Raw genomic sequence first — 25931 nt, forward strand, 5'->3', positions numbered from 1 at the left:
AATATAGCTCTTAGTTCCAAAATGTTTATCGGGAGAAGCGACTCTTCCCGTGACCATAGGCCCTGAGCTTTCAGGGAGTCCCAGACCGCGCCCCACCCCAAGAGGCTGGCGTCGGTCGTGACGATGACCCACTCCGGTCTGCGGAAACTCATTCCCTGAGACAGGTGATCCTGGGTCAACCACCAGAGAAGTGAGTCCCTGGTTACCTGATCTACTTGAATTTGGGGAGACAAGTCTGTATAGTCCCCATTCCACTGATTGAGCATGCATAGCTGTAATGGTCTTAGATGAATTCGAGCAAAAGGAACCACATCCATTGCTGCGACCATTAGTCCTATTACTTCCATGCATTGAGCTATGGAGGGTTGAGGAATAGAATGAAGAACTCGACAAGCTTTTAGAAGCTTTGCCTTTCTGACTTCTGTGAGAAAGATCTTAATTTCCACAGAATCTATTATTGTTCCCAGAAAAGGAACCCTTGTGGACGGTGACAGTGAACTTTTTTCTATGTTCACCTTCCACACGTGAGATCTGAGAAAGGCCAACACAATGTCTGTATGAGCCCTCACTTTGGAAAGGGACGACGCTTGGATTAGGATGTCGTCTAGATAAGGTGCTACAGCGATGCCCCTCGGCCTTAGGACCGCTAGAAGGGACCCTAGCACCTTTGTGAAAATTCTCGGAGCGGTGGCTAAACCGAATGGAAGAGCCACAAACTGGTAATGTTTGTCCAGAAAGGCGAACCTCAGGAACTGATGATGAGATTTGTGGATTGGGATATGCAGATACGCATCCTTTAGATCCACGGTAGTCAAAAATTGACCCTGCTGGATTGTCGGTAAGATTGTCCGAATGGTTTCCATCTTGAAGGATGGAACTCTGAGGAACTTGTTTAATATCTTTAAATCCAGAATTGGCCTGAAAGTTCCCTCTTTTTTGGGAACCACAAACAGGTTTGAGTAAAAACCTATACCTTGTTCCCCGGAGGGGACTGGGTTTATCACTCCCATCTTTGATAGGTCTCTTACACAATGTAAGAATGCCTGTTTCTTTATCTGGTCTGAAGATAAGCGAGACAGGTGGAACCTTCCCTTTGGAGGAAGTCCCTTGAATTCTAACAGGTATCCCTTGGAAACTATCTCTAGTGCCCAGGGATCCAGAACATCTCTTGTCCAAGCCTGAGCGAAGAGAGATAGTCTGCCCCCTACCAGATCCGGTCCCGGATCGGGGGCTACCCCTTCATGCTGTCTTGGTAGCAGCAGCAGGTTTCTTGGTTTGTTTACCCTTGTTCCAGCCTTGCATGGGCTTCCAAGCGGGTTTGGGCTGGGCCGCGTTACCTTCTTGTCTAGCGGCAGTGGAGTTATTAGCCGGTCCGTTCCTGAAATTGCGAAAGGAACGAAAATTAGACTTGTTCTTAGCCTTAAAAGGCCTATCCTGTGGGAGGGCATGGCCCTTACCCCCAGTGATGTCTGAAATAATTTCCTTCAATTCCGGCCCAAAAAGGGTCTTACCCTTGAAAGGAATATTCAGTAACTTAGTCTTGGACGACACATCTGCTGACCAGGATTTTAGCCAAAGCGCCCTCCGCGCTACTATAGCAAAACCTGAGTTTTTCGCCGCCAATTTCGTTATTTGAAAGGCGGCATCCAATATAAAGGAATTAGCTAACTTTAATGCGTGAATTCTGTCCATGACTTCTTCATAGGAAGTCTCTTTCTGGAGCGACCTTTCTAGTTCTTTGAACCAAAAGGACGCCGCTGAAGTGACAGTAATAACACACGTAGCTGGTTGAAGGATGAACCCTTGCTGAACAAAAATCTTTTTAAGCAATCCTTCCAATTTTTTATCCATAGGATCTTTGAAAGCGCAGCTGTCCTCTATAGGAATAGTTGTGCGCTTCGCTAGTGTTGAAACAGCTCCCTCAACCTTCGGGACCGTTTGCCATGCGTCCCTTCTAGGGTCTACTATGGGAAACATTTTCTTAAATATTGGAGGTGGGGCAAAGGGTACACCTGGCTTCTCCCACTCCTTTTCCACTATGTTCGCTACCCTCTTAGGTATTGGAAAAGCGTCGTCGTGCACTGGGACCTCTAAAAATTTGTCCAATTTGCACAACTTCTCTGGTACTACCATGGAATCACAGTCATCCAGAGTAGCTAATACCTCCTTAAGCAAAGCGCGGAGATGTTCTAGTTTAAACTTAAATGCCACTAGATCAGGTTCTGCCTGTTGAGAAATTTTTCCTGAATCTGAAATTTCACCCTCAGACAGCCCTTCCCTTACAGCCAATTCCGATTGATGCGAGGGTAAAATAGATAAGGCATCGTCAGCGTCTGATTGTTCATCCTTTTTATCTGTATTTAAAACTGAACAATCACGCTTTCTCTGAAAAGCTGGCAGTTTGGATAAAAGATTTGCTATAGAATTATCCACTACTACTGATAATTGTTGCATAGAAATAAGCACTGGCGCGCTAGGTGTCGCCTGCGCGGGCAAAGCTGGTGTAGACACAGAAGGAGCGGATGTAGAGCTATCCCCACTACCTTCATTAGATAAATCATCTTGGGCAACATTAGGAAAAATAACAGAGCTGTCCTGATTTTGTTTGGACGCTATGGCGCAATTATCACAAACACTCGAAGGGGGAACCACATTTGTCTCTATACACACAGAACATAGGTTATCTGATGGAACAGACATGTTAAACAGATTTAGGCAGGCAAACAATGCAATAAAAACGATTTTAAACAAAAACGTTACTGTCTCTTTAAATAATAAAATGACACATTTATTTCTGAATGTTCAAAAAACTATGAAGGCAATATCCGATTTTTCTGAAATTTGGACCCCAGAGTCTTAGCTCTTAAAACAAGCAAACCAGAGCTAATTGTTGGATTTAACCATTTTTATACACTACAATCCCTGCTACAGACTTGTTGCAGATTTTTACCTTCCTTAGGGGTCACCATTCACAGAAAAAAGCCTTTTGGAGTCACTTTCTGAGCCACAGGACCCTATCTGCATGCACTGCCTTGTAAATCAACTGTGCAGCTGAAGCACCAAAATGAGGCTTCCTCACTCAGCACACTAGAGTGAAGGGGCCTTCCTGACTAGATTTAGGTGTCTAAAACAAGCCAGATCAATAAAAAAACGTTCCCCAGTGTATGTGAGCTTATAAAATATTTCAAATGGTATCATATTGTAATAAAAACCAATCGATTTTGCCCCTAACAGTGTCTACCAGCATAAAAAACAAAAAGGGGAAGCCTGTTATCTTTTTTGCTGAGGTGAAAGAAAAATGGCTTACCTTTTCCCCTGAGGGGAAATATGACTGTCATCTAGCATTAGCCTGTGTTGTTAGAAGGAGACCAGTCATACCTGAAGCAGATGAGTCTGCAAACTGTTACCCCCAACTGAAGTTCTCTTGTTTCAACAGTCCAGCGTGATAACAGTAATGGATTTTAGTTACTGTCTGCTAAAATCATAGCCCTCTTAAACAGAAATCTTCATCACTTTTCTGTTATAGAGTAAATAGTACAAGCCAGCACTATTTTAAAATAACAAACTCTTGATAGAAGAATAAAAAACTACAACTAACACCACAAACTCCTCGCCATCCCCGTGGTAGATGCTACTTGTTCAGAGCGGCAAGGAGAATGACTGGGGGGCGGAGCCAGAGGGGGAGCTATATGGACATCTCTTGCTGTGTGCTCTCCTTGCCTTTCCCTGTGGGGGAGAATATTTCCCACAAGTAATGGATGACGCCGTGGACCGGACACACCAATGTTGGAGAAAAAAAGTCTAACCCCCAAATAGGTACTCACCGTTCCTGAAGTCCAGCGGAGAAGGTCTTCTTCCAGGCGGCGGAGGTGTGGAGCTGGCTTCCCCAATGCACGGATCCGCAGTGGCTGTTCTCATCGGCGGTTCTCATCGGAGGTCCTCATCGGTGGTCTTCAGCGACATTGGTTTGGCGTGGAGCTCCTCTTCATGCGATCATCCGCTGCGCACTGAAGATCAAATGCAAGGTACTCCATATTTATTAGGGTACCCTGTATTCCTATTGGCTGAAATTTTTAAATCAGCCAATAGGATGAGAGCTCCTGAAATCTTATTGGCTGATTTGAACAGTCAGTAGGATTTCAGTAGCTATAATCCTATTGGCTGATTTAAAAATCTCAGTCAATAAGAATGCAAAGTACCCCAAATTGAATGCGGTACCTTGCCTTCAATCTTCAGTGTATGACGGACATCGGATGAAGAGGAGCCTTCACGCCGCCATGGAACGCCGTCGCCATGGTCCGCCTCCGTTGAGGACCGCCGCTGAGGATCCACGCATCGGGGAAGACAGCTCTACACCTCCGCTCTGCGCTGCCTTTGTTCCAGATAAAGATAGAAGATGATGGAGCCGCCTGGAAGAAGACCTTTCCCGCCGGACTTCAGGAACGGTCAATACATATTTGGGGCTTAGTCTTAGGCTTTTTTTTTTTTTTGGGGTGGCTTTTTTTTTAAATTAGGGTTTTTTGGGCTGGAAAAGAACCGATTGTCCTTTTAAGGGCAGTAAAAGAGCTGAATGCCCTTATGGGCAATTGATAGTTTAAGTTTTTTTAGGGTTAGGTTTTTTTATATTTCTTTTTTTTTTTATTAAGGTTGAATTTGAGGTATACAAGAAATAAATGTAAAAAACATTTTTGACAATACAAAAATAAATGGTTACATGTCTTTCATTAGGTACAAATCGGGAAAAATGTATAAATAAAAAGTATATTAAACATTTGCAGCCTATGTTGAAATAAAATTTGCCATATAAACTGTATACCGACTAGATGCTTTATGAGGCCACTATTGGACCTCTCACCTATATGCAAAATAAGACGTTATAGTTGGGAAATTAAAACATAACGAGACCACTCATGGATCTCCAATGCTGAACCTTGTTTTTTTTTTTTTTTTTCTTATTTTTGTTTTTTTTACTCGCTAGAATAACACTTAATTTGAAGGGGAAGGGGGGTATATTGGTATCACACTAAAAATGAACATTATCAAACAAAATTGGGGAGTTCGTATGGGGTCTACGTCCCTAGGCTTAACCAGTAAGTGATGGAAACAAGGGAGGGGGGTGAACTAGTAGTGGTCAAACAGGATGTAGTCAATATAGATAAAACCATGTTAGGCTGTGTCAAAATGATATTAAATGTATTTACATGGCAAAGTGGAAAATTCAGCTATTACTAGGTAAAATATAAGGTATAGTGACATCCTGAATGGTTAGGGTTAAAGCTGTACTACCAAACTGGCACGGGACTACCATAAGAAATAACTGTATGCACCTCTTATGGGATCAGGTTATAAGCTCTCTTCACAGATGAAAGGTAGAATGTCAGAGAACATAAAATATATGAATAGTAGAGTTTTTACTTCAAAACGGCTAGTTGTTAAGTTACAGATCACCAGCTTATCTAGACTGTAATTAAGGCTCAGAGATGGGATGTTTAAACAAAAAATGCATCAGCAATTATTGGCATATTCACTTTAACAATAAATGCACATATAAAAAAAACTAAATGTAATTGAACTTGAACCATTCCTCCATTCACCCGGAGAATTATATTATGTGTACCATAATAAATCAAGTCTGGACCTAATGTCTCTCCTTAGCCTACACCCTTTCTGATCATACCAGAAACACAAGCCTGACTAAAATGTCCTGAAAGGAAAACTTGCCAGCTCCACAAAGTCAGTATTAACGATGTCGTCCCTCTGTGCCAATACTGGCGCTCAAAAACGATAATCAGCCGCTGGGCCCTCACTTTTCTCTCTGGTACAGGCGAGAGTGGCAAATAGGAAGGGAAAATGCAGTCCGAGGTCAGGCATGCAATCCTCTGATCCGTTGATCCTAAAGAGGTAAGGCATAGCGCTCCTCTCTGTAACTCCTCCACAATTCCATCCGAGTGCTGCCAAAATTCTAGACACTCCACCTGTACTGCACTTTCCAACCGCCATCTTGTCATCTTAATCTCAGACTCCCGCATTGAACGGTAGGACTCAGGAAATAGCTCAAAGGTGTGCAGCAGCGGTTCACTATATGTCGCAAAAGCCTCTTCATACGGTACATCTGGCATAGTCAGAGATGTCTCTTCGTCTGAAGTGACGTCAAGTAACGGAGTTAGCAATGTTTCCACGTCTCTGATGAGACTATTAAAATGTTCTTCCATCGTTAGGCATAATTCTTCTATGATCAGCTCAACTTTTGTCGCCATATTAACAGTGAATATCCCAATCTGCCTCTATCTTTATGTAAAGGGTCTATCTGTGCGTAACTTCGACCAGTAATATCAGATATTTTAGTGTTCACAAAATATTTCTTGCTTCAGTGCACATGACTCAGTTACCAAAAGTTCACAGTGTTCACTATGCCTTGCGGTGAATTGGTCCTGGTAGTTGGGAAGCTTACAGCATATACAGCTGTTCGTTCTGTATCAACAGAAATATAGGGAGGGCGAGATGAAGGCCTAGGTTGTTATATGACCTCCGCTCTGCACTTCATCTATTAAGGTGTTCCAGGCTGGAATCTCTCTGAAAAGTAGTGTAATCTGTTCAGCGTCACTTTAACTCTGCTTCAATGCTAGAAAATTACTCAGATTACAAATCCTCTGAGTGATAAATAGCGGATTCATCAACTCATTTGCTCAGCCGAGTAGAAAAGCAGCCATCACTGCTGCTGGCCAGACACGCCCCCCAGGGTTAGGTTTTTTTTATTTTGGGGGGGTTTGGTGGGTGGGAGGTTTTACTGTTAGGGGGTAATTGGTAATTTGTTTAGGTAAAAGAGCTGTTTAACTTAGGGCAATGCCCTACAAAAGCCCTTTAAAGGGCTATTGGTAGTTTAGTATTAGATTAGGGGGTGTTTTTATTTTGGGGGGATTTTTTTATAGGGGTATTAGTTTAGGTTTAAATTTTTTATTTTGGATTGGTTTGTTTATTTTTTTCTGTAATTTTACATTTTTTATTTTGTGTAATTTTAGCTCTGGGTTTGTAGTTTTTTTTTAAAGCAAACCCAACAGATTCCAACTATAATGTTATTTTATGAATATACCATGGCATATGATAACTGTGCAATAAAATGTGTAAAAAAGGCTGTAGTCAAAAGGAAGAAGGGGTTATCCACATATAAACAAGGGCTTTTCATTATAGTTATGTAACTTTGATCTGCACATAGGGGCTTCCATGAGAATCTATGGAAATAAATTGATCTTTATTCACCTCAGGTCATCACTATAACCACAGCGATCACCTGGCAATTTAAACATATATAAGGTTTTTATGTTAAATAAGGGATCATGGACTCTAAATCAAGGGCCTTTTGATGGCCTGTTTTAAGTGCCTATAGAAGAGGTTGTTTTCCTATATATTAGGGCCTTTTGGTATAGGTATATGTATGTGTGTGTATATATAGGGGCTTCATTTTAAAGAGGGACTTTTAATCTTTAAATTAAGGGGGCATGGGGATCTCTAGTTCTTTTTGATGGCTTGTTATATTGTGTTGTATAGTACTTAAACATGCTTATTTTATTTATTTATTTTTAAAAATTTTAAGTTGACTTTATAAACCCAATATACCGTTTTAAAGAGCAGGCAATTAACTTTCAAACGGTGGGTCTTAGAGGTCTAGGACTTAAAGGATCTGAGATTGAGGGATTTAAACACTTACCCCCTATTGAGATCCCTTAAATCCTGTGCAGCTACTTTGCATTTCTGGGATTCTGAGGCTTGGTTATGTCCCCACGCCCACCTTTGGTGACATCACTGGGATCGCTAAATTTCACTGGCAAGGCAGATCCACTTGGCAATCTTCTTCTACACATATAACACAGAAATATATATATGTATATAATAATATACATATATATTTACATTGCGGTCTATGGGAACACACAGTTTCTTACACCCCGCTCCCACCAACTTTAAAGCCACAAAACTACCTAGCATAGCTTTTTGTAATTAAAAACATTTTTATTTTATTTTTTATTAATAAAAAACTATAATGCCCTCTATTTTGCGGGTAATTGGGGAACTTTTAGAAAATTAAACAGAGATCTAATCCCTGGTTATTTTTTGGAGCGCTAATTGCTACTAAGAGCTTGCAGTAGCAATAACCAGCCACTGGTAATGGATGGTTAATTATTGCGCTGCCGCAAATGGGCAAATTTACCCGTTCGTGGGAGCGCAATAATTTAGCGCTCCACTTGTAATCCAGCCCTATGTGTCTTATAAGCAGTACTTTACCTGCATAGAGGTTTGCAGGGTTGACAGTGATAAAATGACATGCTCTACTGAAAGAAAGCCCTGTAACAATCATACTGATACTGCAAATGAACAAAGAATGCAGGAAGAGATCAAATTTGTTTTTTAACAAAATGCTTGCAACAGAGAAAAGGTGAGGACAGAGCAATGTTAGGACTGTGCTTCTAGAAGTATATAGGAACTTGATTATGAGTATATGGACACACACAAAAAAAAACAAAAGAAAGCATGGACAAATTTCATATATCACCATGATATTTTTTAAATTAACCATATCATAACGCATATTACAGTGTGTCTATACATTATAAATAATAGCATCTAAGAATATTACTGGAAAGTGCAAAATGAAAGTGTACACAATGATATACACATAAAGAGAGATACATTTCCTGCATATTCTCTTATTCTTAGTCGTCTTCATCTGGATCCAGTTGATCTCCATCTTTGTGGTGGCATATTATTTTCTTACATCCCCTAAAATCAGAACAAATTGTAAAAAAATATAGGGCTAGATTACAAGTGGAGCGCTAATTTATTTGCCCGTTTATGGGTGCACATAAATAATCAGCCAATACAAGTGGCTGGTTAATGCTACCGCAGGCTTGTGGTAGCACTTTGTGCTCAAATTCATTAACCAGAGATCAGACCTCTTGGTAATGAAATAAATGTCCCCAATTTCCCCCAAAATAAAGTGTAGTGTTAATTTTTTTAAATATATATATATTTTAAATAACTGCACAAAGCAGTTATAAAAGGTTAAATTGAGGAGATGAGGGTTGTTAGAAAAAAAAAACAGCACTGAAAAGTGCCTTTACATAGCAGTCTATGGGGACTGTGTTTAAACTGTAAATATATATGTATATGCTTATATACATATATACTGTATGTATGTGTGTTAATATGTGTATATATACTGTACATATAAACATATAAATATATGTATATATTCATATACATATATATTTTTAATATGCTGCCCAACGCTGCATGACTTACCCCCTTAGCTGCGCTGGGTTATGTACCGTGTCTATCGGCATCAGAACGAGGCTCCCATTGGAGGCTATGGAAGCACGCTCTGGTCAGCACAAAGCTTCCATGCAACAGGAATGCGACCTTTGCGTGTGCTGGTATTACGAGTTTACAAAAGCACAATTTTGTGCTCCACTCATAATTTGGCCCATAATAAGCAAGTAAGTATATCCATAGTGATTGGAACAAAAAATAAAGATATAAAATGTATGTCTGAGCTGATATTTAGCTGAGATCAATAGAAGTATTATCTGAAAAGGTTTAGCTTTGGAAGGCCTGGCGTTTTGTTTCTGGAGGCCCGATTAGAGTCTGGAACCATCTTACACCCCTTTTCTGGGCTTTTTTCTGACTCCAGCTTTTCTTAGGACTCTATAGTACCTTGTGAGGGACTGCGTGTGGTGACATAGCTTACAGATTTTATCCTGTCTACTCACACTTAATATACAGTATATACAGTGTTACCCTCAGTATCACTCATGCGCTCATTCTCTCCTTCTTTCCTCTATCCTCCCTTCTTTTTTCATAATTACTACCTTTTAATCAGAACTTACAATTACCACAAGTAGCCATCAAGAGGGATGGAAAATTGTAACAAATTTACAACAAAAATGCATCCTATGTGTAGAAAAAATAGAGTAAAGTATTTACAATGGCATTGATATATCATATTTAAGCCCTTTTGTTACTTCACTTAATTCCACGGGGGAATCTCTGACCATGATGTCTACAAGAAATATGAAGTAAAAAATGCCTTGTGGGATAAGCAGAGAAATGCCTTGCATGGGCAGTGATGTATTGCACCAGTGACTAAAAAGCATCACTGTAAATAAACACCTTAATACTTTATATAGATGATATTCTTCAGAAGTAAATTCTTCTCAGTATCTTAACTTTGGTAAGAAAATATTTAAGCATTTTCTTATATTACCTTTTCTCAAATGTATATTTTTTGAGAATTACACAAATTGCAGTGATAATAGTGTTTTATTACAGATATTAAATATGATGATTTATTAAAATGTTTTCATTATAATCAATATGAAGAGAATACCAAATGCTAGGTTAAAAAATAAATCATAGAGGGTCAATTTTGTTGGTGAAATATGATAACATAAATTATATGAACAAAAACAACCAGCTCTGGAGGGTCTCCAGGGGAACATAATTAAGCCATCTGTTTGATCAGTTCATTAAGTAAACGATTCAGTCTAACAAAATGTATGAAAACAGAAGTTGGCTGCTTAATGCTCTGTCACCTTATAAATGATCACAAGCTCGTAATTTAAAGTGCTCAACTAGAATCAGTGCATCACATCATGGGATCTATTTCAGTCTGCTAAAAAGAGTGGGACTAAATTAATGCATTGCTTTTCAAAGGGTTTTCAAATATTAATATTAATGTCAATTTTAATCCATCAAAAACTTATTTTTCGTTGTTTCTTAATTGTGTATCATGCCACAATTCATTAGGTATGATACATTGAGACCATATAGCAAATTTGAAAACACTTTTTCTTTTCTTTTGGATTTAAAGGGAAATTAAACACTTGCGGCCAAAGGGGTGCGTTAGCTACGCGTGCTTTTTTTCCCCCGCACCTTTTAAATACCGCTGGTATTTAGAGTTCACAGAAGGGCTGCGTTAGGCTACAAAAAGGGAGTGTAGAGCATATTTAACGCCACTGCAACTCTCGATACCAGCGGTGCTTACGGACGCGGCCAGCTTCAAAAACGTGCTTGTGCACGATTCCCCCATAGAAAACAATGGGGCAGTTTTAGCTGAAAAAAAAACACCTGCAAAAAAGCAGCGTTCAGCTCCTAACGCAGCCCCATTGTTTTCTATGGGGAAACACTTCCTACATCTGCACCTAACACTCTAACATGAACCCCGAGTCTAAACACCCCTAACCTTACACTTATTAACCCTGCCGCCCCCGCTATCGCTGACCCCTGCATATTATTATTAACCCCTAATCTGCCGCTCCGTACACCGCCGCCAGTTACGTTATCCCTATGTACCCCTAACATTGCCGACCACTATGTTATATTTATTAAACCCTAATCTGCCGCCCCCGATATCGCTGACACCTGCATATTATTATTAACCCCTAATCTGCCGCTCCGTACACCGCCGCAACATACATTATAGTTATGTACCCCTAATCTGCTGCCCCTAACACCGCCGACCCCTATATTATATTTATTAAACCATAATCTGCCCCCCACAACGTCGCCTCCACCTACCTACAATAATTAACCCCTAATCTGCCGATCGGAGCTCACCGCTACTATAATAAATGTATTAACCCCTAAAGCTAAGTCTAACCCTAACACTAATACCCCCCTAAGTTAAATATAATTTAAATCTAACGAAATAAATTAACTCTTATTAAATAAATTATTCCTATTTAAAGCTAAATACTTACATGTAAAATAAACCCTAATATAGCTACAATATAAATTATAATTATATTGTAGCTATTTTAGGATTAATATTTATTTTACAGGCAACTTTGTATTTATTTTAACCAGGTACAATAGCTATTAAATAGTTAATAACTATTTAATAGCTACCTAGTTAAAATAATTACAAAATTACCTGTAAAATAAATCCTAACCTAAGTTACAATTAAACCTAACACTACACTATCAATAAATAAATTAAATACAATACCTACAATTATCTACAATTAAACCTAACACTACACTATCAATAAATAAATTAAATTAAATACCTACAAATAAATACAATTATACCTAACACTACACTATCAATAAATAAATTAAATAAAATACCTACAAATAAATACAATGAAATAAACTAACTAAAGTACAAAAAATAAAAAAAGCTAAGTTACAAAAAATAAAAAAATATTTACAAACATTAGAAAAATATTACAACAATTTTAAACTAATTACACCTACTCTAAGCCCCCTAATAAAATAACAAAGACCCTCAAAATAAAAAATGCCCTACCCTATTCTAAATTAAAAAAGTTCAAAGCTCTTTTACCTTACCAGCCCTGAAAAGGGCCCTTTGCGGGGCATGCCCCAAAGAATTCAGCTCTTTTGCCTGTAAAAAAAACACATACAATACCGCCCCCCCAACATTACAGCCCACCACCCACATACCCCTAATCTAACCCAAACCCCCCTTAAATAAACCTAACACTAAGCCCCTGAAGATCTTCCTACCTTATCTTCACCTCGCCGGGTATCACACCGATCCGTCCTGGCTCTGATGTCTTGATCTAAGCTCGCATTCTATTGGCTGTTCCGATCAGCCAATAGAATGCGAGCTCAATCTGATTGGCTGATTGGATCAGCCAATCGGATTGAACTTGATTCTAATTGGCTGATTCCATCAGCCAATCAGAATTTTCCTACCTTGATTCCGATTGGCTGATAGAATCCTATCAGCCAATCGGAATTCGAGGGACGCCATCTTGGATGACGTCCCTTAAAGGAACCTTCATTCTTCAGTTGGACGTCGGAAGAAGAAGATTGATCCGCGCTGGAGGTCTTCAAGATGGAGCCGTTCCTCATCGGATGAAGATAGAAGATGCCGCTTGGATCAAGATGGTTGCCGGTCCGGATCTCCTCTTCTTCCCGGATAGGATGAAGACTTTGGAGCCTATTCTGGACCTCTTCAGCCGCCGCTTGATGGAAGATTTCAGCCGGATTATGGATCGACAGCCCCCGCTTGGGCTTGGATAAAGATTTCGGAGCCTGGAGCGATCGGTGAACCTGGCATGGTGAAGATAAGGTAGGAAGATCTTCATGGGCTTAGTGTTAGGTTTATTTAAGGGGGGTTTGGGTTAGATTAGGGGTATGTGGGTGGTGGGTTGTAGTGTTGGGGGGGGGTATTGTATGTTTTTTTTTTACAGGCAAAAGAGCTGAATTATTTGGGGCATGCCCCGCAAATGGCCCTTTTCAGGGCTGGTAAGGTAAAAGAGCTTTGAACTTTTTAAATTTAGAATAGGGTAGGGCATTTTTTTTATTTTGGGGGTCTTTGTTATTTTATTAGGGGGCTTAGAGTAGGTGTAATTAGTTTAAAATTGTTGTAATATTTTTCTAATGTTTGTAAATATTTTTTTATTTTTTGTAACTTAGTTCTTTTTTATTTTTTGTACTTTAGTTAGTTTATTTAATTGTAGTTATTTGTAGGTATTGTATTTAATTAATTTATTGATAGTGTATTGTTAGGTTTAATTGTAGATAATTGTAGGTATTTTATTTAATTAATTTATTGATAGTGTAGTGTTAGGTTTAATTGTAACTTAGGTTAGGATTTATTTTACAGGTAATTTTGTAATTATTTTAACTATTTTAGCTATTGTACCTGGTTAAAATAATTACAAAGTTGCCTGTAAAATAAATATTAATCCTAAAATAGCTACAATATAATTTTAATTTATATTGTAGCTATATTAGGATTTATTTTACAGGTAAGTATTTAGCTTTAAATAGGAATAATTTATTTAATAAGAGTTAATTTATTTCTTTAGATAAAAATTATATTTAATTTAGGGGGGTGTTAGGATTAGGGTTAGAATTAGCTTTAGGGGTTAAAAAATTTATTATAGTAGCGGTGAGCTCCGGTCGGCAGATTAGGGGTTAATGCTTGAAGTTAGGTGTCGGCGATGTTAGGGAGGGCAGATTAGGGGTTAATTCTATTTATTATAGGGTTATTGAGGCGGGAGTGAGGCGGATTAGGGGTTAATAACTTTATTATAGTAGTGGTGCGGTCCGCTCGGCAGATTAGGGGTTAATAAGTGTAGGTAGGTGGCGGCGACATTGGGGGGGGGGCAGATTAGGGGTTAATAAATATAATATAGGTGTCGGCGGTATTAGGGGCATCAGATTAGGGGTACATAGGGATAACTTAGCTGGCGGCGGTATACGGAGTGGCAGATTAGGGGTTAAACATTTTTAATAGAGTGGCAGCGATGTGGGGGGACCTCGGTTTAGGGGTACATAGGTAGTTTATGGGTGTTAGTGTACTTTAGAGCACAGTAGTTAAGAGCTTTATAAACCGGCGTTAGCCCAGAAAGCTCTTAACTCCTGTTTTTTTTCTGCGGCTGGAGTTTTGTTGTTAGATTTCTAACACTCACTTCAGCCAAGACTCTAAATACCAGCGTTAGAAAGATCCCATTGAAAAGATAGGATACGCAAATGGCGTAGGGGGATCTGCGGTATGGAAAAGTCGCGGCTGTAAAGTGAGCGTTAGACCCTTTCCTGACTGACTCCAAATACCAGAGGGCGGTAAAAACCAGCGTTAGGAGCCTCTAACGCTGGTTTTCACGGCTACCGCCCAACTCTAAATCTAGCCGTTGGTGATTGTAGTACAAAATATTTAAATATGCATGGCAATATATATATATATATATATATATATATATATATATATATATTTCATATATATATATAGATGCACCCAGGCTGACGACTCCAGGAGGGTAACACTGTGAATTGAATTGTGTTTACGCCAGGGTTAGGTTCCAGAAGGAATGGTTGTAAATCGAAACCGTTGTAAATTGAAACCCAGTTTATAATATAAGTCAATGGGAAGTGAGGGAGATAGGTTCCAGGGCCCCTTTCAAAATTGTCATAAGTAACAGCTAATACATTATTTTTAAAGCTTTGAAATGAAGACTTTAAATGCTAAACAGCACTATAAACCTAATAAAATAATCACACAACACAGAATATATAATTAAACTAAGTTAAATGAACAAAAACATTTGCTAAACAGCATTATAAACCTAATAAAATAATCACACAACACAGACTTCACTTGCATTTTTCTGCAAACAGTTCTTTCTATGCATTCCAATCTGGACTGATTTATAGACAGGAAGATCTTGTTCCTTTGAAATCTGCTCGATAGCTCAGGTCTGGTTAAACTGATTAATTTCAGCTTGCTTGGCATTGCTGCAACACAAGCGGACAGCTCCACCTACTGACTATTTTAATAAATGCACTGCTTCTCAATGCTTTTCAATAGCAGTCACATGACTGAAAAAAAAGGTTGTTATTCTGAAACGGTATAAATTGAACCGTTGTAAAACGAGGGCCACCTGTATATATATATATATATATATATATATATATGAAATAGAGAAAAGGGGGTGCACCTAGTGCAATAAACAACAGACTAGGTAACTTTAAATAAAATAGATATGCAGCACACTCACCTGGTTCCACCTCAAACGTATGAGGTATGTTAAAGGCACTTGTGGTATAGTAGAAGATGCTTCTCCTGGAAGTCTCCTGCCTGAATCAAACTGCTCCCTTGGACACAATCAAACTGCATGCAAGAACACCTCCACGTGTACAGCTAGTCAGAAGTCCTTAAACCTTACTTAAAAAGGGGCAGGGCTAGGGGCTACTATATACAAAGGATATTTATTCATACATGTAATTATATACAAATGTCAGTAAACAGTTCACAAAGCAGGAAGGTCACATACGACCATAAAGTATACAAAACCACATAAAAAACGTATCAAAAATGAATAAAAACAACAACCATTTACATAAACTTGCTAACAGCACAAGCCTGATCCACAACTGCTGCAGAAGATAAATCACATGCAGCTGATCAGCTATTTCCCCGTTTAGCAAGCAAGTAATGAATACTGAATGGCGGGGGGCAGATCCTGACGCATTTCGTATCACTTTTGGCTAATTCTTTAGATGTCCTTTTGTTCTGATTTTATATATATATATATATATATATACAGTATATACTGTACTGTGTATATATAAATATATATATATATATATATATATATATATATATATATATATATATATATATATAGAGAGAGAGAGAGAGAGAGAGAGAGAGAGCTAAAAATTTCAAGTCCTAAGCTACTAGCCTGGTCAAAATGTTACTAGCCACTTTTAATCTCACCTACAGCACACCTACTACTTCACCCCATATTTGCATATGTTTAGCCATTGTGAAACATTTTGTAATATTGCTATTTTAGAAATAATGCTACATACAGTAATAAATTAACAAAAATTAGTGCATAGCAGTTAGAAACATCAACTAGAGGTACTGGGAAGAAACCAGCTGTGTCGAGAAATGGTTAAGACTGGTGAATCTACACACCGATTGTTTAAGACTAACATGTTTATGCACACGGAGCAGAAGTAGGATATACATTATCTATATGATAGTCTTATTTTGAATAAGACCCATTGGGGCCTATTTATCAAGCTCCGAATGGAGCTTGATGCCCCGTGTTTCTGGCGAGTCTGCAAGCTCGCCAGAAACAGGAGTTATGAAGCAGCGGTCACAAAGACCTTTGCTCCATAACCTGTCCGCCTGCTCTGAGCAGGCGTACAGACATCGCCGGACGATCGGGTGGATTGATACCCCCCTGCAAGCGGCCTATTGGCCGCGAGTCTGCAGGGGTGGCGTTGCACCAGCAGCTCTTGTGAGCTGCTGGTGCAATGCTAAATACGGCAAGCGTATTGCTCGCCGTATTCAGCGAGGTCTGTCGGACCTCATCCGCACTGTCGGATCAGGTCCGACAGACCTTTATAACTTGGGGCCATTGAGAACAAACTAGATGGCTTGTTTAACATCCACGAGTTGAATCTTTTGAGAGTGCTAATTGTCTCTATAATCATAGAGTAGTTCACTGCAACATTGGCTGATTTACTATACATAGATACCTGATGCTGTCTTTTGTCACATAATGGATTTGAGGGTGTTATGATAGAATATTTTCCATATCCATATCTGAGATGATGATCATAATAACATCCAAAATCACAATATGTCCCTGGATACAATATGCTAATTAAAGGGACAGTTCACCCAAAAATGTTCTCCCATTTAAATTGTTCCCAATGATCCATTTTACCTGCTGGAGTTTATTAAATCATTTGCAAGTATCTCCCTTACCCCTATTTTGGCCTTTGAAATAGTTGATTTAGCTTGTGGTTTCCCAGCCTATATTGAAAGTTTTGATACTGGAGTCTCAGCTATAGCCTAAGTAAACACAGCCAGCAGAAGAAATTAAACTCACAGTGGGGTGTAGGATTGTTAAGTAATAAAATAAAAATTTCCCATTGTTCTCTCTATTTATTGAGCTTTAGTTTTCCAGACAAATATAAAATAAGGAAGCAAGTGTGTGTACGCAAAGTGATAACAAAATAAGTTATGATATTACCTGAAGCTCAACCCATTGTAATAGGCTGTGGTTTAAAAGCACAACACCAGCTACTTCATATAAACAAATAAACCTGAAAATGTAGTTTCTCATACATTTTATACTCTGCAGCTGGTATAACAAGTCATTTAAAATACATTAATATAAAATCAATTTTACAGTGTGGTGTCCCTTTAAGTATAGTGCAGTTGGAATCCGTTAAGTTAACAACCGGAATGGAATTTAGGCAATTCATTTACATTTTTTGCCTACTGATACTTAGCATGCATTTCTGCTACTATATTAGGATTGTAGTTCCAGCATGATATCAGCGCTTCTTAGTAGACCTTCTTACTTATATTATCTAGATACGTACTATTTTATTCCCTAGTGGGCAGTGTTCTGTCCCCAGCACAACCGCTTTATATTTTAGGACCTTATAGCGAATGTTTGAATATTGCATAATCTAGACAACCACCTCCACAGATAGTATATATATTCAGCTCATTTGATCATTTGGTGATCTTTCACTTGATATATAGCATACCAATATCGTAATGAGTGATATATAACACACTTAATTTGAAACAAGTACATGATAGATCTGTGTTTTTACCAAGGTTCCTTAATCCTTTTTATTTTTTGTCACAATAAAAGTTAATTTTTAACAAGCGTCCTTCTTGGTCCTCCTTCAGAGACCTATGCTTCTATATCTGCACTGAAAATAACGAGTGCTATCATGTACACACTTTTTGTAATGTGAGCTTTACATTACTTATCCCTAGTATAAGCCTTTAAAAGTTTGTCTGTTTTTTTCACTGCTAACACGGTCTGAGGAAGGTTTTTTTTTTACCCCGAAACACCACCTGTACGTAATAAAATCTTTTGATTTTGACACTGAACAAATCCAGTGAGTGCAGTCCCTCTTTATATATATATATATATATATATATATATAACATGATATCTTTGACAAAGCGCCAGAAGGGCGTGAAACGCGTCAGTTGACGTCACACTCCACCTACACCTGTGTCTCCTGGTAGTCACCACGTATATGCATGCAGAGTGTTTGTTTGTAACGCCACCAATAAAGGTATGAATTATTACATGTAACGTGGAGTATCAGTGCTTGTGTAGTGCCAAATTCAATGGACATTTCTTGTGGTCTGGGAACCGTGTATCAGGGAACTTTCTCTTTGTTGTTTTATATATATATATATATATATATATATATATATATATATATCACAGAGGAAGTCTAGCACCCTCGCAAGCTCTCAGCTAAGATTAAAAGCAAAACTGAAAGAGTTAGTTACCACATCTGGCCAAATGGGACAAGCCCAGGTACCACGTCAAGGTCTCTCCCAAAACCTGGGTCCCTAAAACAGCCAAACAATGCAAGCTCTCAATCAAACAAACTGGGAACAAGTCAAGGGTGCACAGGTTCTTTGGTTGAGAGCTTGCATTGTTTGGCTGTTTTAGGGATCCAAGTTTTGAGAGCTTGCATTGTTTGGCTGTTTTAGCGACCAAGGTTTTGGGAGAGACCTTTACATGGTACCTGGGCTTGTCCCATTTGGCCAGATGGGGTAACTAACTCTTCTAGTTTTGTTTTAAACTGAGAGCTTGCAGGTGAGTTCTAGATGTCCTCTGTGTGCTATATTAATTTATTTTGTAATTTTTCCTATGGGACTTGCACCCAGACCTGTCTGGGGTTAACCGTCTGGGACTCTAGGGACAGTGCAGCTGCCTGAGAGTGCTATTGAGCACCCAGGGCTGTGCATGTTGCATGGTCATAGGATGTGTACCCAGTCCAGTCTGAGAGTGCAGTCCCCTTCCATGTATATATATTAGGGACCCAGGTTTTGAGAGCTTGCATTGTTTGGCTGTTTTAGGGACCCAGGTTTTGGGAGAGACCTTTACGTGGTACCTCGGCTTGTCCCATTTGGCCAGATGCGATAACTAACTTCTAGTTTTGTTTTAAACTGAGAGCTTGCATATTATATGCTTGAATATTATACTAGTATATGCACGCCTATCCCACTTCCTTACATTAAACTCCCTCCTTGGCCCACTGCAATCTGGATTTCGTCCCCATCACTCCACAGAGACAGCAATTGTTAAGGTTACCAACAACCTACTTAAAGCAAAATCAAAAGGCCACTTCTCTCTGTTTATCCTCCTTGATCTGTCTGCAGCCTTTGACACTGTTGACCATCCTCTTTTGCTCCAAACCCTCCAATCCTTCGGCATCTGTGACACAGCCCTCTCTTGGCTCTCTTCCTACCATACCGTACCTTTAGTGTAGCCTTCTCTGGTGCCTTCTCGGCCCCATCACCACTTTCTATTGGAGTACCGCAAGGCTCTGTCATCGGTACCCTTCTCTTCTCAATCTACATGTCATCACTAGGTTTCCTAATAAAGTCCCACGGTTTCCAATATCATTTGTATGCCGACGACACCCAAATCTACTTCTCTGCACCAGACATATCTCCTTCCTTGCTAACCCGTGTCACTAACTGTCTTTCTCACATCTCTTCCTGGATGTCCTCTCATTACCTCAAGCTAAATATCTCCAAAACTGAGCTCCTTATTTCCCCCCCTTCTTCCAAAATCTCCACCTCCATTCTCTCTATAACTGTTGACAACTCCATTATAACCCCTACCCCACATGCCCTTTGTTTCGGGGTCAAATTTGACTCAGATCTTTCTTTCACTCCTCACTAGGGATGTCGCGAATAGTTCACAGGCGAATAGTTCCTGTGAACGGCGAACATATGCCAAGTTCGGTCCGCCCCCTATTCGTCATCATTGAATAAACTTTGACTCTGTACCTCACAGTCAGCAGACACATTCCAGCCAATCAGCAGCAGACCCTCCCTCCCAGACCCTCCCACCTCCTGGACAGCATCCATTTTAGATTCATTCCGAAGCTGGATTCTTAGTGAGAGGAGGGACAGTGTAGCTGCTGCTGATTTAATAGGGAAATCGATAGCTAGGCTAGTGTATTCAGTGTCCACTACAGTCCTGAAGGACTCATCTGATCTCTGCTATAAGGACAGCACCCCAAAAAGCCCTTTTTAGGGCTAGAACATCAGTCTGCTTTTTTTTCCCCTGTGTAATCTAATTGCAGTTGCCTGCCTGCCTGCCAGCGTGTGTGTCAGGCTCACAGCGTATACTGTGCCCACTTGCCCAGTGCCACCATTCATATCTGGTGTAACAGTAGTGTACATTTAAAAAAACAACACTTTTTTGACTGTGAAATAATAGCAGTCAGTTTCCTTCACACGTGTGCGTTTCAGTGCCTGCCAGGGCACAGTGTCACCCAAGTGCAACTCATATCTAGTGTAACAGTAGTGTACATTTAAAAAAAAACAACACTTTTTTGACTGTGAAATAATAGCAGTCAGTTTCCTTCACACGTGTGCGTTTCAGTGCCTGCCAGGGCACAGTGTCACCCCAGTGCAACTCATATCTGGTGTAACAGTAGTATACATTTAAAAAAAAACAACACTTTTTTGACTGTGAAATAATAGCAGCCAGTTTCCTTCACATGTGTGCGTTTCAGTGCCTGCCAGAGCACAGTGTCACCCCAGTGCAACTCATATCTGGAGTAACAGTAGTGTACATTTAAAAAAAAATAACTTTTTTGACTGTGAAATAATAGCAGTCAGTTTCCTTCACACGTGTGCGTTTCAGTGCCTGCCAGGGCACAGTGTCACCCCAGTGCAACTCATATCTGGTGTAACAGTAGTGTACATTTAAAAAAACAACACTTTTTTGACTGTGAAATAATAGCAGTCAGTTTCCTTCACACGTGTGTGTTTAATTGCCTGCCAGGGCACAGTGTCACCCCAGCGCAACTCATATCTGGTGTAACAGTAGTGTACATTTAAAAAAAACACTTTTTTGACTGTGAAATAATAGCAGTCAGTTTCCTTCACACGTGTGCGTTTCAATGCCTGCCAGGGCACAGTGTCACCACAGTGCAACTCATATCTGGTGTAACAGTAGTGTACATTTAAAAAAAACAACACTTTTTTGACTGTGAAATAATAGCAGTCAGTTTCCTTCACACATGTGCGTTTCAGTGCCTGCCAGGGCACAGTGTCACCCCAGTGCAACTCATATCTGGTGTAACAGTAGTGTACATTTAAAAAAACAACACTTTTTTGACTGTGAAATAATAGCAGTCAGTTTCCTTCACACGTGTGCGTTTCAGTGCCTGCCAGGGCACAGTGTCACCCCAGTGCAACTCATATCTGGTGTAACAGTAGTGTACATTTAAAAAAACAACACTTTTTTGACTGTGAAATAATAGCAGTCAGTTTCCTTCACACGTGTGCGTTTCAGGGCCTGCCAGGGCACAGTGACCCCAGTGCAACTCATATCTGGTGTAACAGTAGTGTACATTTAAAAAAACAACACTTTTTTGACTGTGTTAAATAATAGCAGTCAGTTTCCTTCACAGGTGTGCGTTTCAGTGCCTGCCAGGGCACAGTGTCACCCCAGTGCAACTCATATCTGGTGTAACAGTAGTGTACATTTAAAAAAACAACACTTTTTTGACTGTGAAATAATAGCAGTCAGTTTCCTTCACACGTGTGCGTTTCAGGGCCTGCCAGGGCACAGTGACCCCAGTGCAACTCATATCTGGTGTAACAGTAGTGTACATTTAAAAAAACAACACTTTTTTGACTGTGTTAAATAATAGCAGTCAGTTTCCTTCACAGGTGTGCGTTTCAGTGCCTGCCAGGGCACAGTGTCACCCCAGTGCAACTCATATCTGGTGTAACAGTAGTGTACATTTAAAAAAACAACACTTTTTTGACTGTGAAATAATAGCAGTCAGTTTCCTTCACACGTGTGCGTTTAAGTGCCTACCAGGGCACAGTGTCACCCCAGTGCAACTCATATCTGGTGTAACAGTAGTGTACATTTAAAAAAACAACACTTTTTGACTGTGAAATAATAGCAGTCAGTTTCCTTCACACGTGTGCGTTTCAGTGCCTGCCAGGGCACAGTGTCACCCCAGTGCAACTCATATCTGGTGTAACAGTAGTGTACATTTAAAAAAAAAAAAAATCACTGTAATAGATTGAATAGCAGTTAGTTGTCTGCAAGCGTGTGTGTCAGGCCTACAGCGTCTACTCTGGCAACTTCTGCCAGTGCACAGTGCCACTCCCTGTCACAGTAGCTTGCAAGCATAGTACCACTAATCGAAAAAAAAAATGACAGGCAGAGGCAGGCCACCCCGCAGGGGCTGTCGTGGTCGTGGTGCTGCGATTCCCTTTGGCCCTAGAATAATGCCCAGTGTTCAGAGGCCACTTACCTTGAACCCGAACAATTCTGAGGACATAGTTGACTGGCTAACACAGGACACCCAATCTTCTACAGCTTCCGCACGGAACCTTGACGCACCATCCTCCTCCAGCTTAGCTTCGGGCACCTCTCAAGTTACCACTCGCCCGCCTGCCGCCACCACCAACACTAGCACCACAGCCGCTTCACTTGATCTGTCAGAGGAGTTATTTACACATCAGTTGGAAGAAATGAGCGATAGTGATGTGAAATCATTATTGACAGAGGATGTAGATAACAGGGATATGTCTCAGTCAGGCAGCATTACACACATGGACATACGGTGTGATGATGATGATGATGTTGTACCCGCTGCTGCTTCCTTTGCTGAGTTGTCAGATACAAATGAAGCGGTTGATGATGACGATGCGTCCGTGGATGTCACGTGGGTGCCCGCTAGAAGAGAAGAAGAACAGGGGGAAAGTTCAGATGGGGAGACAGAGAGGAGGAGGAGATGAGTTGGAAGCAAGTGGAGGTCGTCGCAAGGAGCTAGTGGCACAGTTAGACAGCATGCATCGGCACCCGGGGTCAGCCAGACAGCATGCCAATCAACGCATGCTGTTGCCACCACCAGAATGCCGTCATTGCAGAGCTCAGCAGTGTGGCATTTTTTTGGTGTGTCTACCTCTGACAACAGCGATGCCATTTGCAACCTGTGCCAAAAGAAACTGAGTCGTGGCAAGTCCAACACCCACCTAGGTACAACTGCTTTGCGAAGGCACATGATCACACATAACAAACGCCTATGGGATCAACACATGAGTACAAGCTGCACACAAACTCAAAGCCGCCATACTCCTCCTGGTCCAGTATCTTCAGCCACGTCAACTACTGCTGTCCTCCTTGCCACCTCTCAACCATCCGCCACTCCATCTCTCGCCTTGAGCAGTTCCTGCTCATCTGCCCACAGTCAGGTGTCTGTCAAGGACATGTTTGAGCGTAAGAAGACAATGTCACAAAGTCACCCCCTTGCCCGGCATCTGACAGCTGGCTTGTCTGAACTCTTAGCCCGCCAGGTTTTACCATACAAACTGGTGGAGTCTGAGAAATTCCAAAAATTTGTAGCTATTGGGACAACGCAGTGGAAGGTACCCGGCCGAAATTTCTTTGCACAAATGGCAATCCCCAACCTGTACTCGATTGGGCAAAAGGAAGTAATGGCATGTCTGGCACACAGTGTTGGGGCAAGGATCCATCTGACCACTGATACCTGGTTTGCAAAGCATGGTCAGGGCAGGTATATCACCTACACTACGCATTGGGTAAACCTGCTGACGGCTGCCAAGCATGGAATGCGTGGCTCTGCAGAGGAGTTGGTGACACTGCCACGACTTGCAGGCAGGCCTGCTGCCACCTCCTCTACTCCTCCTACTCCATCCTCTTCCATAACCTCCTCGGCTGAGTCCTCTTCTGCTGCTGCATCTTGCTCCACATCAACGGCACCCCCCAGCTCCCCAGGTACTATTCCACATCCCGGATACAGCAGTGTCACGCCGTCTTGGGGTTGACTTGCCTGAAAGCAGAGAGTCACACCGGACCAGCACTCCTGTCCACCCTGAACGCACAGGTGGATCAGTGGCTGACTCCGCACCAACTGGAGATCGGCAAAGTGGTTTGTGACAATGGAAGAAATTCGTTGGCGGCATTGAATTTGGGGCAAGTTGACACATGTGCTGTGCATGGCACATGTGTGTAATCTGATCGTACAACGCTTTGTGCATAAGTACCCAGACTTACAGGACATCCTGAAGCAGGCCAGGAAGGTGTGTGGCCATTTCAGGTGTTCCTACACGGCCATGGCGCACTTTTCAGATATCCAGTGGCGAAACAACATGCCAGTGAGGCGCTTGATTTGCGACAGCCCGACACATTGGAATTCAACACTCCTAATGTTCGACCGCCTGCTCCAACAAGAAAAAGCCGTTAACGACTATTTGTATGACCGGGGTGCTAAGACAGCCTCTGCGGAGCTGGGAATTTTTTTGCCACGTTACTGGACGCTCATGCGCAATGCCTGTAGGCTCATGCGTCCTTTTGAGGAGGTGACAAACCTAGTCAGTTGCACCGAAGGCACCATCAGCGACATCATACCATTTGTTTTCTTCCTGGAGCGTGCCCTGCGAAGAGTGCTGGATCAGGCCATAGATGAGCGTGAAGAGGAAGATGAAGAGTTATGGTCACCATCACCACCAGAAACAGCCTTATCAGCATCGCTTACTGGACCTGCAGCAACGCTGGAAGAGGATTGTGAGGAAGAGGAGTCAGAGGAGGAATGTGGCTTTGAGGAGGAGGAGGAAGACCAACCACAACAGGCATCCCAGGGTGCTCGTTGTCACCTATCTGGTACCAGTGGTGTTGTACGTGGCTGGGGGGAAGAACATACCTTCAGTGAGATCACTGAGGACGAGGAATGGGACATGAGTAACTCAGCATCCAACATTGTGCAAATGGGGTCTTTAATGCTGTCGTGCCTGTTGAGGGACCCTCGTATAAAAAGGCTGAAGGAGAACGACCTGTACTGGGTGTCCATGTTTACCGAATTACCGCAAGTCGGAAAGGATGCAGCAGTTCCAAAATAAATTAAAAAATATGCTTTATACAGCGTATAAGGGTGATGTCACAGCACAACGGGAATCTAACAGGGGAAGAGGTGAAAGTAATCCTCCTCCTCCCACGACCACGCTGGCAAGGACAGTACGCTTTACTGACATGTTGTGTATGGAGGACATGCAGAGCTTTTTAAGTCCTACGCATCGCCACAGCCCTTCGGGGTCTACCCTCAGAGAACGACTCGACCGACAGGTAGCAGACTACCTCGCCTTAACTGCAGATATCGACACTCTGAGGAGTGATGAACCCCTTGACTACTGGGTGTGCAGGCTTGACCTGTTGCCTGAGCTATCCCAATTTGCGATAGAACTTCTGGCCTGCCCCGCTTCAAGTGTCCTGTCAGAAAGGACCTTCAGTGCAGCAGGAGGTATTGTCACTGAGAAGAGAAGTCGCCTAAGTCAAAAAAGTCTAGATTACCTCATCTTCATTAAGATGAATGAGGGATGGATCCCGAAGGGACTGACA

The sequence above is a fragment of the Bombina bombina genome, chromosome 3, assembly GCF_027579735.1.
Source record: "Bombina bombina isolate aBomBom1 chromosome 3, aBomBom1.pri, whole genome shotgun sequence".
In the NCBI taxonomy this organism is placed as follows: domain Eukaryota; kingdom Metazoa; phylum Chordata; class Amphibia; order Anura; family Bombinatoridae; genus Bombina; species Bombina bombina.